The 16,299-nt window shown below is 34.8% G+C and overlaps 1 protein-coding gene across 3 annotated transcripts in view; it reads left to right on the top strand.

Moving 5' to 3' along the window:
• The first annotated feature begins 2,511 nt into the window (after nucleotides 1-2,511).
• Nucleotides 2,512-16,299, top strand: part of LOC136040171 (zinc finger protein 664-like) — a 28,929-nt gene continuing 15,141 nt past the window's right edge. The window contains exon 1 of one of the 3 annotated variants that reach the window (XM_065724309.1): nucleotides 2,512-2,642. The gene's annotated coding sequence lies outside the window, so the exon portion shown is untranslated. Of the gene's footprint in view, nucleotides 2,643-14,019; nucleotides 14,178-16,299 lie in introns of those variants that run through there. The other 2 variants (XM_065724308.1, XM_065724307.1) reach the window with 2 other exon arrangements.

Here is a 16,299-nt window from a genome sequence, read left to right as displayed (position 1 = left end):
AATGAAGAGGAAACAGCAATTTTCAATTATTGAGTATTGTTGCCATGACTAAGGGAATCTCATAATTTTTTTGGAACGAAAAGATGTTTTAAGGGGGGCCAAGAATTGGCTAAAATCAGTCTTAGTCTTTAATCAGTCTACAATCGTAATCCTTTTGGCCAAGGAGAATTTAACATAAATACGGAATGTGTACTACTCAACTCACCTTCCACTAACTTATTAATGTAGGAAAACTAATCATTAATGTACCAACAACCTAAAAAATTTAATACAAGAAAAAATTTTTATCTACAGATGGCAGCCAGAGCCCCAAAAAAGACTGTTTTGATGATTCGCAAAAATTTACACAAGGCCTTGAACAGGCAAAATGGGATGTTGATGAAAACAACAATTTTGAAGACAACTTTTTATCACTGGTGGTTTATAGCACTTAACTGGTACCTTTACTAAACAGGCGCAACAAAAATAGGATTAGAATTAGAAAACAACATTAGGTGGCTAACAAAAGAATGCAAGTTTCAGAGAGCATTCATGAAGCTCTCAATTGTCTAATCAAATATAAAATATTAAACAATGATTTTAATTCTTTAAATAGTAAAACATAGTTTTCAGTAATATCCTGGTTTTCTAGAATTCTACAATCGTATCAAGCCAATTTATTTTAAAAAGTTTTTCTAAAAATATTCTGTATAAGCTTTACAGCAGAAATTGTGTTTCTGTATTGTTTTTTTTCAACTTCGCTCTTTAATTTCATCAGAAAAGCATTTTTGTTCATTTTTGTGAACAAGAAGGTCCTTTTCCAACCTATTGACGGTAATATGATTTTGTGCTAAAATTTTGAATGAAGTATAGGTTTAACTGTACATTTCTCTTCAACTTCTCCTTTTGTAAATCTGAGACTCATAACAAAGAGTCCATTGGGTATATTCTCCTTGGAACCTTTTGTGGGTTATAAACAAAAATTCAGTTATTTCTGAAAGATTATCCCATGTTAAATGTAATCAGAAATTTAGGACACTTGAAGGATATTAAAAGAATTTAGGATGTACTATTAAAATATTTTAGGAAATTACGTGTCATTAGTCATGTAATCTTTCTGTTGTAATGCGGCAAAAAATTGAGCTTATTATCTGCAAGTATACTTATATAATTTTTATTTTTTTGACTTCAAAGAGACCGCCTATTTCAAATAGATTGTCTTTTCCAAGATTTTAACCTAAGATCTTCCGGCTAAACCAAAGTGTGGCTACTGCTCTGCAGATTTTTTCAATGTATGTTATGTATTTTCGCTGTTCGGAATCAGGCATTTATTGCAATCTAGATGCATGAAACACAATGATAACCTGAGCCTCAAAGGTATATCATACACAAACAATTAACTATAGTACTTGTGTACTTATTTACCCAGACTACCTGCAAAATAAATAATTTGACATACTATTAGTAAGAAGGCTGCATCTCTTTTCTAATAACTAGAATAAATTTTTCTCATTTTCACTGCCTTTGTTACAAGGGTCTGTCCAAAAAAACTATCTTTCTCTTACTTCACCTCTTAAGAACATCTATCTTCCTGTAACTTTTTTATTAATGGTATCTGATTTTGAAATTACTCCAATAGGTTCAGTTTCCAGGACTTTCTTAGTAGTCTTATCTCTAAAATGTCATTGGTATCTCACCAAATTCCTTAATTGGCTTTGCAGTCGTGTTTTGGCGGCGACTAAGGGTTTGATTCCTTTCTTGGATCGGGAATGGGGGCATTGGCTGGCTGGCTCATCTGCAGCATACAGGACGGTAGATTGGTAGTCGAATCTAGCAGTACGCTTATGTCAGTAGTATATTAATTGCTGATTCTGGACTACTCATCAAATCAATTAATTTTGTCAACTTTTCAATCGAATTTGCACCATTTTAAATGAAAATCTGCAACATTTTGATTATTTCCTTCATAACTTTTAACATCAAAACCGTCTTGTGAAATAAGAACTACTATATTTTATGTACTACTGGTATAATTTAACACTTAAAGGATAGTTTGATACACTATCCTAATATCAAGTTCTAACTTTTATTATCTTTATTTTTTCTTTCAATAACCTTTAGAATCATACCTTTATCTATTTTTTTAAATTTCTTTTCAAAATTAGCTGCTGTAGAATCAAATCGTTTTGGTGCGAATATATCAACCACTTCACTTTTAAAATTAATAGTATAAACGAATTTACTTCCATGTTTAGTTTTCACCCATTTCATAGTTTTAATTTCGTATTCAATCCTAGATCCAAGTCTTCTTTTTTAACGGTTTTATTGTAGTTATTTTCTATTTTCATTTCGCTTAGAAGTTCCTTCGTTTATTAGGCGACTATTTTATTAAACAAATTTTCTGAATCAGGAGTAATTTTTATTCATTTAAATAACCTTTGGATTTCTTCCCGGGAATCTTTCACTGGTGAAAGATATCTGGGAAGAAAGCCAAACGCGTCAGAAACAAGTTTCAGAGATTTTTTTAATAGAGTTCTACTACAGAAGCCCGTTTCGCAAGTACTCATTTGAAAAGAATTTTCAGTTGATGAGATCGAACCTTTGAGTAATGACGCGATATTTGGTTAGAGGCTTGCATAGCTTTAGCACTCTAGGAAAAGATGGTTTGTATTCTTAAAGTTTTGGAGAATATAGTACGGAAAGTAAGAAGGGTTTTATTTATGTGTTAAACTTTATAGGCTTGGAGCAGTATTAAGACTTGTCTCATGCATTTTTCATATTTATGAACCAGAAATAAATCAAAGATTAACATGTAATTTATGATCAATGACATCCATGTTTGCTTTACTTTCGGTTAATTTAATGCATTAAATATTGCATGGATTATCAGGCCAATCATCTAACAAAAGGTTAATTTTTGTCTCAGCAGTTGATCTAGATGCATAAATATTAGGTTCATGTTTTGAAACATAAAAAAAACAATGGATGTACTATTTTAAAGTCATTATAATTAGCAATAGTTCCACTATCAACGTTTCGATGTTTGTATTCTCAATATAAAAATATGATTAGCAACAAAATAATCCTCATTATTCTTATAAAAATTACATTTCAAATCTTCTTGTAGACATTTATATCCATTCACTCTCAATTCTATTCATATTCATATGATCAAATACCATATTATTTTGTGAAGCATTATCATCTTTTTTCTGTTTTCTCTAGTACTATACCAATTTTAGTTGTACTATATCTTTCAGAAACTACCCTCCATGCTAATTCTTTCTCTTTTTATTATTACTTTTATTAATTTTACACGCTTCCCATCTTAATTCAAAAGAACTCTTTTTAACTAATGGGCTAGTTTGGTTAGTCATAGAACAATTTTTTTCCTGTATAGGCATTCTTGCCTTATCATGTAAGTTAGATATGATGGTTTCAAAAAGAATGAAAGTTGACATCCACAATGTAGTGCAATAAGAGACGTATAACTGAACTAAGCGATTGAGCAGAATTTTAACTGATCCAGGAAAAATCCGTTTTAGCTTTCTCCTTGAGATTTTCATATTAAATAGTCCAATATGATGCTTAAGCGAAAGGTTATCATCGAGAAGAGTACCGAAAAATCAGACATACTGATCCTTGGATCTACTGAGAGAGTCCCTTGAAAGCTGGATATCAGTTAACTCAAGGCACGCCAGAGGAATACAGGAAACAAATTAAAAAACTTGACTTGGCAACATCTAGGGCGAGGCGATTGGCAGCGATTGGAAAGCAATGAGTGTCCTCATCCTGCGAAAGGGATGGATTTTTTTAAGCATTGAAAGATTCAGGATGACACAAGCGATAGCAGACGTAAGCTTCTGTTCTTAACCGCAATTAGCACACAGCAAGTTGCACAAACGAAAATCGGCAGGTAACATATTCTATGCAAAAATCAGTTTCACGAGGAGATAAATCAATATACAAGTTTCACGAAGAGAAAAATCAGCACGCTAAAATTTCAATGAGCAAAATCAGTTTCATGTGGAGAAAAATCAATGTGTTTGTTTCAAGAAGAGAAAAATTAACTTGCAAAAAATGTCTTGAAACAAAATCAGCTTGCAGCAAGTGCCATGAACAAAACCAGTTTCACGGGGAGAAAAATCTATGTACAAGTTTCAGGAAGAGAAAAATCAACAACAAGTTCCAAGAACAAAAATCACCACGCAACGAGTTCCATGAACAAAATCAATTTCACGAGAGGAAAAATCATTGTAAAGTTTTCGCGAAGAGAAAAGCAACATGTAACAAGTTCTATGAACAAAATCAGTTACACGAAGAGTTTTGTAAAGTTTTCACGAAGAGAAAAGCAACATTTAACAAGCTTCGCAAACAAAAATCGGCATGCAACAAGTTCTATGAACAAAGTCAGTTACACGAAGAGAAAAATCAATCTACAAGTTTCACGAAGGGATGAATCAACACACAGCAAGTTCCGAGAACAAAAATTAGCAGGCCAAAAATTCCACAAGCAAAATCAATTTACCGAGGAGAAAAATCAATGTAAAAGTTATACGAAGAGAGAAATCAACATTAAAGAAGTTTCACGAACAAAAAATCAGCACGCAGCAAGTTCCACGAACAAAAATCAGCACGCTGCAGTTCCATGAACAAAGTAATTTTTGCGAGGAGAAAAATAACATTTAACAAATTTCACGAACAAAAATGGGCGCTCGACAAGTTCCACGAACAGAATCACCACGCAACAAGCTCTATAAACAAAATCAGTTTCAAGAGGAGAAATATCAATTTACAAGTTTCAAAAAGAGGGGAATCAACATGGAAGAAGTTTCAGGAACAAAAATCAGCACGCGACAAGTTCCATGAACGAAAATCAGTTTGCAACAAGTTCCTTGAACAAAATCAGTTTCACAAAGAAAAAATTTAATCTAAAAGTTTCAGGAAGTTTCGAATCAACATGCAACAAGTTTTACGAACATAACAAAAATCAGCATGCAACAAGTTCCATTATCAAAATCAATTTCACGACGAGAAAAATCAATTCATATTTTTCCCGAAGAGAAAATATTACAAGTTTCACGAACAAATATCAGCACGGAAGAATTTCGACGATCAAAAATCAGCACATAATAAGTTCCATGTATAAAATCAGTTTCACGAGGAGAAAAATCAATGTACAAGTTTCATGAAGAGAAAAAAGTTACATGCAAACAGTTTCTGGAATAAAAATCAGCACGAGAGAACTTCCTTTAACAAAATCAGTTTCACGAGGAGAAGATTAATTAATAAGTTTCACAAAGAAAATAATCAACATACTACAAATTTAGCGAACAAACATCAGCACACACAATAAATCCCACGTAGAGAAATAAGCATGCTACAAGCTCCGTGAATAAAGACAGTTCTACATGGAGAAAAATCAATGTACAAGTTTAGCGAAGAGAAAAAATCAGCATACCGAAAGTTGTGTGAACAAAATTCAACACGCAACAAGTTCACGAAAAAATGAATATCACGAGGAGAAAAATCAATATAAATCTTTCACGAAGATAAAAATCAATATAAAAAGTTTCGTGAACAAAAACTGGCTTGCAAAAAGTTCCACGAACAAAAATCAGCACGCAACAAGTTCCATCAGTAAAATCAGTTTCATGAGTAGAAAAATCTATGTAAAAGTTTGTACAAGAGTAGATTTAACATGAACAATTGTTTTGAACAAAAATCAGCAAGCAATAAGTCCCAAGGACAAAAATCAGCATGCAGCAACTCCCGTGAATAGAATCAGTTTCACGTGGACAAAAATCAATGTACAAGTTCAGTGAAGAGAAAAAACACGCAAAAACTACCAGGAACAAAAATCAGCACGCGAGAACTTCCATAAACAAAATCGAAGTTTCGCAAAGATTAAGAATCAACATGCAACAAGTTTCACGAATAAAAATCAGTACTTAACAAGTTTTACGAAAAAAAATCACCTTGCAACAAGTTCCATGAACAAAAATGAGTTTCACGAGGTGGAAAATCAATGTACAAGTTTCACTAAGTGAAGAATCAACATGAAACCAGTTTCACGTACAAAAAATCATCACGCAGCAAGTTCTACGAATAAAAATAAGCATGTACCTAGCTTCATGAAAAAAAAATTTCACAAGACGAAAAATCAATTTTAAAGTTTCACGAAGAGAGAAATCACCTTTCAACAAGTCACACGAACAAAAATTAGCTCGAGAAAAGTTTCTAGAACAAAGTGAGTTTTGTAAGGATAAAAATCAATATATAAGTTTCACGAAGAGAAAAATAAACATGCAACAAGTTTCATGAACAAAAATAAGCTCCCAACAAGTTCAAGGAACAAAAAATAAATGTGCAAAAGTTTTATTAGCAGAATCGGTCCTGCAAGGAGAAAAAATCAATGTATAATTTAAACGAAAAGAAAAATTAACATGCAACAATTTACATAAACGAAAATAAGCACACAACAAGTATCACGAACAGAAATAAACCCGCAACTACATGAATAAAATCAGTCTCACAATGAGAAAAAACAGTGGACAAGTTTAACGAAGAGGAAAAATCAACATGCAACAAGTTTCAAGAACGAAAATTAACATGAAACAAGTTCCGTGAACGAAATCAGTTTCACGAGGACACACATCACTCTACAAGTTTCATGAAGCGAAGAATCAACATTCAACTAGTTTAACGAACTAAAAAAATGAGCACGCAGAAATGTCCATGAGCAAAATCAATTTCACAAGGAGAAAAATCAATGTAAAAGTTTCACGAAGAGGAAAATCAACATACAAGTTCCACGAACAGAAAATCAGCACACAAGAAGTTCCATCAGTAGAAACATAAATGTACAAGTTTGTACAAGAGCAGATTGAACGCTAACAAGTTTTATGAACAAAAATCAGCACACAGCAAACCCAAGGACGAAAATCACCTTGCAACAAGTTCCATGAACACAATCAGTTTCACCAGGAGAAAAATCAATCTTCAAGTTTCACGGAGTGAAGAATCAAAATTCAACAAGTTTCAATAACAAAAATCAGCACGCAGTAAGCTCCACGAGCAATAATTAGCGCGCAGCAAGTTCTAGGAACAAAATAGGTATTATGGAGAGAAAAAAACATGTAACAATTTTCACGAACAAAAATTAGAACGCAATAAGTTCGACGAACAAAAGTCATCATGCAAGAAGTTCCAATAACAAAATCAGCTTCACAAGGAGAAAAATCAATGTACAACTTTTTCGAACAGAAAAATAAACACGCAACAAGTTTTACGAACAAAAATCAGCAGTAAACATATCCATGAGCAAAATCTGTTTCACGAGGAGACAGATCATTGTAAAAAAACATGAGAAAACAAGAGGAGAAAAAAAACATTTAGTAAGCTTCATGAATAAAAATCAGCACTCGACAAATTCCAGCATCAAAATACAGAACGCAACAAGTTCGACGAACAAAAATCAGTATGCAACAAGTTCCATGAAGAAAATCAGTTACACGAGGAGAAAAATCTATCTACAAGTTTCACGAAGTGAAGAATCAACACGCAGCAAGTTCCGAGAACAAAAATCAGCAGGCCAAAAGTTCCATGAGCAAAATCAATTTCACGAAAAGAAAAATCAATGTAAATTTTTCACGAAGACAGAAATGAACAACAAAATTAACCACACAACAAGTTCCACGAACGGAATCACTTTCACGAGAAGAAAAATCAATGTACAAGTTTCACGAAGAGGTAATTCAGCGTGCAGCAAGTTTCACGAACAAGAATCACCACACGACAAGTTCCAGTAACAAAAATCAGCATGCAACAAGTTCCATGAACAAAATCAGTTTCACGAGGAGAAAAATGAAAAATCCCTGTACAAGTTTCACGAAGAGAAAGAATCAGTTTCACAAGAATCAGCACGTGACAAGTTCCATTAGCAAAAATCATCATGCAGAAAGTTCCATCAACGAAAATCAGCACGCAAAAGTTCTATAATTAAAATCAGTTTTACGAGGAGAAAATTGAAAAATCAATGTACATGTTTCACGAAGAGAAAAATCAACATGCAACAAGTTTCATGGACAAAAATCAGCACGCAAAAAGCTATATGATTAAAACCAGTTTCACGAGGAGAAAAATCGATGTACATGTCTGTAAAAGAGCAAAATCAACTTGTAACAAGTTTTATGAACAAAAATCAGCACGCAACAAGATTTTGGAATCGTTTGAAAATGGATGAAAACCAGCAGAATCGGAGGTGGAACTGTTTTAACCGGGGGTCAACAGCGGGGGAAGTGGAATTGGTTATCACTTTATTTAAAAAAATTTGAAAAGTTCTTGGGAATGATGACGGGATGCCACAGGGTTTCAAAGGGCCAGGCATGTTGTGGTACGGTGGTGTAAAATGTCATTGTGCATCACGAAGGGTTGGCTTGCAAAAAATACGAATAAATGGATTTACTGTTTGATTTTGATAAAAAAAATATATGGGAAATGTCTTAGGAGTAATTGACGAATGCCAGAGGTTGAGTAATAGGTCAACTCGGTGGCGTGAATTGTCATAGAGGGCATTATATTGAAGGATGGCTTGCAAAAACACAAATCAATAGACTATAAACATAGTTTTATTAGGAAAATATCTGGGAAATGTCTTAGGAATGATGTTGTCTATCATAAGGCTGTCATGAAGGTGCAGCCACATATTGTCACATGACGTGAATTGTTTTGGAGGCCATTACATTTAGGGGTGAGTGAGAGTGCCATGTGCCGCCCATTGTGTGACACGGTGACTTGAATTCCTCGGACTATCATGTTCTACAGCTTAAAGTTAAGGTGGGAGGTGTGAAAAGAATTTTTCAGCGGTGGAGGGAGTGGAGTCTAAACTCAAATCAAAGAAATGAGGCATTTTCATTAACACCCCTCAGAAATAACCCTTAATATGGTTTAAATTTATCTCTAATACCAATCCTCCTTCTCTGAAACTGCTTTCTAATGAGGGCTAGCCACATTTTGTTATGGTGGCGTGAAAATGCATAACCATGACGCAAAGAAACGTTGCATTTCCATTAAAACCTCTCAGAAATAACCCTTAATTTGGTTGAAACTTATTTCTGATAACAAACCTTCCCAAAATCATACCAGATACCTGTGAAATTTATCATTGTCCTTTAAAGGATTTTATCCATGTTTATCGTCAATGAAATGGAAATAGTTGCTAGGGGGCCCTCGTTGGAATTGAATGTTAGGGGCCTCGCTGGAATTGCTCGCTAGGGCTCCATGGAAATTTGTTCCTAGGTCTGCAGTTGCATCGAACGTTAGGGGGCCCCGCTGGAATTGCTTGCTAGGGGTGGTTCAGTCACATATTGTCATAGTCTTGTGAATATACATAGCCATGGCTCATAGAAACGTATTATTTCTATTAGAACCTCTCATTAATAACGCTTAATTTGGTTTAAATTTATCCATAATAACAAACTCCCCTCTGGAACTGGTTGCTATGGGGTCCCTGTTGGAATTGCTGACCAGGGTCCCATTTAGAATTGTTTCTAGGGCACTGGTGGAGTTAAATGTTGGGGGATCCCGCTGGAATTGCTCGCAAGGGGATTGGTAAGCCACATATTGTCACATTGGCGTCAATATGCATAGTCTTGGCTCAAAGAAACGTGGCGTTTACATTAAAACCTCTCGGAAATAATTCATAATATGGCTTAATTTACTTCTAATAACAACCCTCCCCCTCTGGAATTGGTTGCTAGGACCTCCATCTTTCTTTAATTTACTCTTGTTTTTGCTTATATTTTATTCTATATCAGGTTTTTTTACCTTTTGTTTTTCCATTTGTCAAGTTTTAGCTGATTTTCTTTGATTTCATGGTTATTTTTGCTTATATTTTATCCTTTATTAGCTTTTACACGTTTTTTATAGTTTGTTGAGTTTTCACTGCTCTTTCTTTGTTTTTATAACGTTTTTCTATTCATAAAATCTGTATTTACAAAATTTTGTATACCTTAGATTTATTGATCTATGATAAAACTTCAATATACTTCACTAATGCACTTTATGCATCTTGTAGCCCATGCAAATAGGTATGCCCATTAAAGGATACCCCTAATATAAGTGTAAATTTCTATGTAGGAAAGAGGAAAAGGACAATTTTTTGATTATGTATGAAGGCTACCTTATTCTAGGCATGAACGTAATCTCGCTTTTATTTCATCTCTGATACCAATATTATTTGATAACACTCTCTAAAACGTTACTTAGCAAGCAGGTGCATGCCAAGTATAAGCAATTTCTGGTAAGCAATTTCTCCGTCTGCGTTTCAATTAAGGCAGCCATATGGGAATACACAATTCAAATAATAATTTGAGTATGCGCGAACAGTGCATTCTCCTTTTACAATAGGTTATTTCTTTGAATCTACTTCCCTAATCTCAATATTTTAAAAAGGTTTTCATAGTCCAGATGTCTAGGGCGCAGTTAAATTGGGTAGAAATGGCCCTTTCGAGCCCTAATTTGGATATAAATCTCTGGAATCTGAAGCTTTTGAGAAAAAGGGGAAAAAGTATCGAAAGAAAATATTTTAAAGTATTATGTAAGAACCCATGTGTGCATTATCATTGCGTAACACCTCACATATGCACCCTCTACAGTACAAGAGAGGATTCACTATGTAGCCTGAAGGCACAAGTAATGTTAGAATGTGTCATCCTTAACATAAGTAAACATTCCTCTTTTAACATAACAACCAAAGAAATCTTGAAAAGTCCTGAAAATCGTCTTGTTGGTGAAATTGGTTGCTAGGCCTCTCCCAATAGGATTGGATGCTAGGACCCCCTGATGGAATTAGATGCTTGGATCCCCGGTGGTTAGTTTAGGATCCTGATGAAACAGGATGCTAGGGCCCCATTGGTATTGTATTCTAGGGCCCTCGGTGACTAGGTTAGGGGCCCTGATGAAATTGGATGCTAGAGTTCCGATGAAATTAGAATTTAGAATTAGAAGCCCAATTATAATTTCTGGCTAGTGGTCCCCCGGTGGTTAGGTTAGGGACCCGATAAAATTAGATGCTAGGGCCCCGATGGATTTGGATTCTTGGGGTAGGGCCTTCACTGGAATTTGCTGTTAGGGCCCCTGATGGAATTGACTGCTAGGTCCCCTAGGGTCTCCGCTGGAAATGGTTGCTATGGCCTTCGGTGGTTAGTTTATGCCCCCCGATGAAATCGGATGCTTGGACCCTGTCAGTATTGGATGATAGGGTCCCCTGTGGTTAGGGCCCTTGATAAAATTGGATGCTAAGACCCCCGTCGGAATTGACTGCTAGGCCCCCCAATGAAATTGGATGCTAGGGGCTGTTGGAATTGCTCGCTATTATCCGGTGTCCCGAAGGTCCCCCACTAGCGGGTCCTAAAGGTTTTTTACAACCCCTTGTGGGTTTTTAAGAACAAAAACACCCTCTATTATACAACAGCCAAACCCTATTACATAAACACCCAAAGAAAATCCTGAAGTAAAGAATTCCTAGCCCTCAAATGTTTTTTAAGTAGCTAACACCTGTATCTCTTAGAAAACATTCCTGTTTGTGTAGCATGCACCTGCATCTCTTAAAAAACATTCCTTATGACGTAACATGTGCTTGCGTCTTGAAAAGTTTAAAAGTGTCTTCACTGGGATTCGAAGTTATGTATAGTGCCCATGTCGGATTTGTTGAGGCTAAACTACTAAAATTACCTGAAAGTAAACGCAATCAGAAAAGGTTAGAGTCGCAAGTAGTAATAGTCAAATTAATGAATGGTCGCAGCCGTTGTAGAATTAGCAGCAGTAGGGGGCCTGAAAGTTTCAAGTTAAACCCTTAACTGTTCTTATAGTATTACAGATGCCCCCTTTTTTATAAACCATTTGCACGTAGTGTTCTTTGCTTTAGTTAAAAATATCCTTCAGCATTCAGTAAAGTTTTACATTAGTACCCTTACTCTCTGTGACCACAACTTGGTGTTCACTGTAAAACTCACTGTACACTACAGTGAGTTGTGTTATTTTTGACCCTCTTTTGCACTTTATTCTTCCTGAAGTTGGTTATTTTTTTTGGCTTATTGTATCTGAAGTTATTTTGTGTTCCATTTTCTTTTCTTGTCGTATTTTTTTTTGTTCTTGAACTCCACATTGTTCTTTTTTGTATTTAACTTTGAAATTAACTGACCTTTCATAATTTGGGAAAATGTGCTATAAAGGCAGAAATTTAAAAATAGATCTACGCTATAAATGGGATTCAAGAAATGTGAAGTCTTCCCCAACAAAGACGAAGCCGATTTCGATCACTAGGAGACGAATTGGAATCCTTCCAGATCTGCATTTAAGTAGCCGCCCAGTTGAATATGTTAGCGAAGCAAAAATACTAGGTGTAGTGGTTGACAATAAACTTATCTTGAAACCCCATTTGATGTGTCTTAAATTAACAGTTAATGGATACTCAGTGTTATGAAGAATTCGGCCTATATGGCTAGAGGATTACCAGTAGAACTTTTGATCCAGTATTATTTTAAATATGTATTGCCTAAAATGGAGTATTGCGCAACAATTTATGGCACAGCTTGTCATTCTACCATTGAAAGATTAGATTTAATCCAAAACCCAGCCATGAGAATTGGAGCAAGAATAGCAACACCTGCTAGTTTCCTTCTATCAGAAAGTGGTCTAGTAGACCTGAAAACACGAAGAAAGATCAGATTTTTTAAATATATACAGAGGATTTGGAAAATAACCACCCAGTTTAGTCAAAAATCATCAGACTTGGTTGCCAAGCCACTGCCGACATATCTAGAATAAGGAATCAACCCAATTGTCTTGAAGCAGCATTAGAAATTTTTAGAAATTATGGAATAGATATAGTACTTTCCAAAATGTTAAGAAGGGTAAAATAGGTGTTCCTCCGCCATGAGAGGAAAACGGGATCAATCCAAATTAAAATTCATTGTGGAACAAGTTACTCCAGTGGACTTGGCATTCTGCAAGATGATTGACAAAGAGTACAAGGGTTACCTTCCACTATTTACTGGTGGATCAAAAGTAAATGAAATGAAGAATGTAGGAGTAGGATTTTGATGCCTCTTTCAAAAATATTTCCAAAAAAATTTAAATTACTTCCAGAGAGCAGTGCATTCTTGGCAGAATTTTACGCCATTAAGAAGGCGCTGGTGTTCATTGAAGAATCTGTTAAAGAGGACAAGGTGTATCATTTGCTCTAATTCATAAGTGCTATTCAAGCGGTTGTAAATGCTAATACTATGGCAAAACCAACTAGAGATGTCCTCATATGTTATATTAAACTACAAAACCTATTAAACACGAAGAAAATAGTTATTCAGTGAATTTCCGCCCACATTGGGATCACTGGAAATGAAATAGCAGATTTGAAGGCCAGTCAGCAGTTAAGTCAGGAATACTTATAACCAACATGGAGACTTCTTGCGAAGTTATGATATTTCATATGGTGATTAAAGAGATCGATCGTCAGGGTTATAAAGAGAATAGATATTTGAATGGAAATCTTTTTGTGACAACGAAAAAACGGAGGAATATTGAAACGAAGGTGTATAAAGAACTCACTAGATATGAATCAAGAAACTGTTTCGACTCCAATCGCACAATGCTGGAGTTGATTGTTACAAAGCAAGATTTTTGGGACAGAGTGAGGAATGTCCTAGGTGTGGTGCATCAGAAACTATAGAACACTTGATGATAGTGTGCCGTGATAGCGAACAAGAGAGACGTGAAATAACCGAATTTTTAAGACAGAAGAAAGTGCAGTCGAGCTTATATATGTTACTAGGAGGATTTAATAGTGAAAAAGAAAATTGTAAGACAGTTTCTGACAAGAATTGGAAGATTAAAGGACATTTTAATTAAAGTTTCAGGAAAATAAATTTCCTCTTACTCAAAGAGCATGGGAAACTATATGAGTGGAAACTTCGGCGATTTAACATAGAAAAATAGGAGTTGAAAACTATTAGCGCCAGACGCAGCGTAGTGGCCGGCGAAATCATTAAAATGTCTTTAAATAAGTAGAAAAAATTCAAGGCGAACTGGATAGTTGGAAAAGGCCTAACCAAATAGAATTGAAAACTCACAGTTTACCATGCTCTTTGGACCTGATCTGTATATATATATATATGACTCAAAGGTGAAGTCTCAGTGTAAGTCTTAAAAATCAAGCATTTGGCTGTTTAGGTTAGGCTAACCTACTGTTTGAAAGATATATATAAGGCCTAGCCTATTTGTCTATGATGGCAAAGGGTTATGCCTAATTGCCCTTTTAAAATAATTAGGCATAGTACATATTTCTAGGCCTGACTATTAGTACACCTAGGTTTGATGAGGGCAAATCATGGCTAATTAATTTGGCTTAATGCAAATTTTGCTAGATGCCAGATGGTGTTGGTGATTTTTTCACACTAGCACCAGTTTCCACTCTTATGAGTTACCTTGGTAAAATTCTAGCTTAGTCTATCTTGGCTAGTTTAGTCTATCTTTTGGCTATCTTGGAAAGGGGTTAGGTTAGGAAAATGAAACTTTTAGGGATGGGTCTACAGGCTAGAGTATATCCCAGGAAGGTATTTTAAAGTAGCCTATCGACCTCAACTCCTTCTCCCTCTAGAGGGCCCTGAAATTTGCCTACATGACAGTTCTATACTTGTGACAGAGTCGCTAAACTAGAATTTTACTGTTACCAATACTCTTTGCTCCTATGGTTGAATAAGAAGTGAGGATCAACTTACCATAAAAGATCCCCTAGGCTGAACAGCAAGAGGGAAGTCAATGTTGCTGTTGATAGTTTTTTTCAAGGATAATTTTCATTTTGAGAACAATAGGGTATGCATTTTTAGATCACAAAGATAAACACAGAGCCAAAAGACAACTTCATCCAGGTTAAGAAACTGGTAATTTATGACAGTTCATATAACTGACTTACCAGTAAAGTTTCACTTTTATAAGTTCAAATTGCAATTTTTTTCACCAGGCAGTTTTTTTTTCAAATAGAACCTTTTAATTTTTGGTTACTATGGGCTGTGGTTTGCTCTTTACTAGGTTGCAGTTACCACTGTAACCATGATATTCTTATTTTTATTGTAGGTTTTGGGTGTGTTATCTATTGGGAGTAGCCTACTTTATGACATCCCCAATAGCTCCCACTAGAATCTGCAGGTTCAAACCTTTTCAAAACATATGATGTGCTGTTTTATGTAAATTTTCATATTAAAAAAGTTAACAGTTAAAAATCTACAATATATTCCCTGTACCCCATCTGCTTCATGTGTCACCTTTTTGGAATATATTTACTATCTGAGATAACCAGAGACTGTAATCTTTTCTATTTGTGTTTGCCAAGCTCTCACTTGAAATACCTCTTTGGGCTAGAAACTGACACCTATTTTTTTTTTTTTTTTTTTTTATTTATTTATTTTTTTTTTTTTTTTTTTGCTTAGTGTCATAGATCATATCAAAGCCATCACAGAACAGAGCTGATTGAACAAAAACAGAACATGCTGGCTGAATAAAAACAGTGTTGGGTCCATTTTTAGGTTATGTGAATAAATTAAACCAATTTTTCTTTTAGTTTCATTTGCCCTTTTTCACATGCTCAGGAAGTAAATAGCCATTCAGATACTAAGCAAATTTATATGTTTTTCCTTTTTGTATCAAATTTAAAGAATGTTTTCTTACTGATTGTTTTTATTAATAGGGTCTTATCTCTATCTGCATTTTCTGTAAATATGAGATAATTCTAAGCAAAATATATATGGGATACTAAAAGGTGTCACAAACTGAGAAGCCAATTTTCTAAGAATTATGTTTTTATGTATGTCTATTTTGCCCTACATGTCCTGTAAATTACAAACTTATGCAAGATATATGCAATTTATTGGGCATCACAAACAAAGAAAGTTCCAATTAGTTTCAGATTTGTTTTATGTATAGGGGTTCACCTCACTAACAAATTGTGATTGTGATTTTGGGTGGTTTTTGAGGAGAGGTGAAACATAAGGCTTGTTCTTCACCTTCCTTAATTAATTAGTCATTTGCTTGAAACAATTAAAAGTATCTCAATGCATGGAACTTGGGTCAAGAACAGTTGAGACAATTTTTCTCAACATTTATTGTGCACAAAGGTCCCTCTCACCTAATAGTTCATTAATATCTTGTGTTTTTTATGTTTGATTGGAGATGTAATATTCCTCTCACATTTCTTGTATTTAAAATATTCAAAAGAAATATCTCAAAGTTGTTTCCAGTAATATGGGGAAAGGGCTAGGTAGC

Source organism: Artemia franciscana, chromosome 20 (assembly GCF_032884065.1).
Source record: "Artemia franciscana chromosome 20, ASM3288406v1, whole genome shotgun sequence".
Classification (NCBI taxonomy): domain Eukaryota; kingdom Metazoa; phylum Arthropoda; class Branchiopoda; order Anostraca; family Artemiidae; genus Artemia; species Artemia franciscana.
This window is presented reverse-complemented; position numbering and strand designations above follow the sequence as displayed.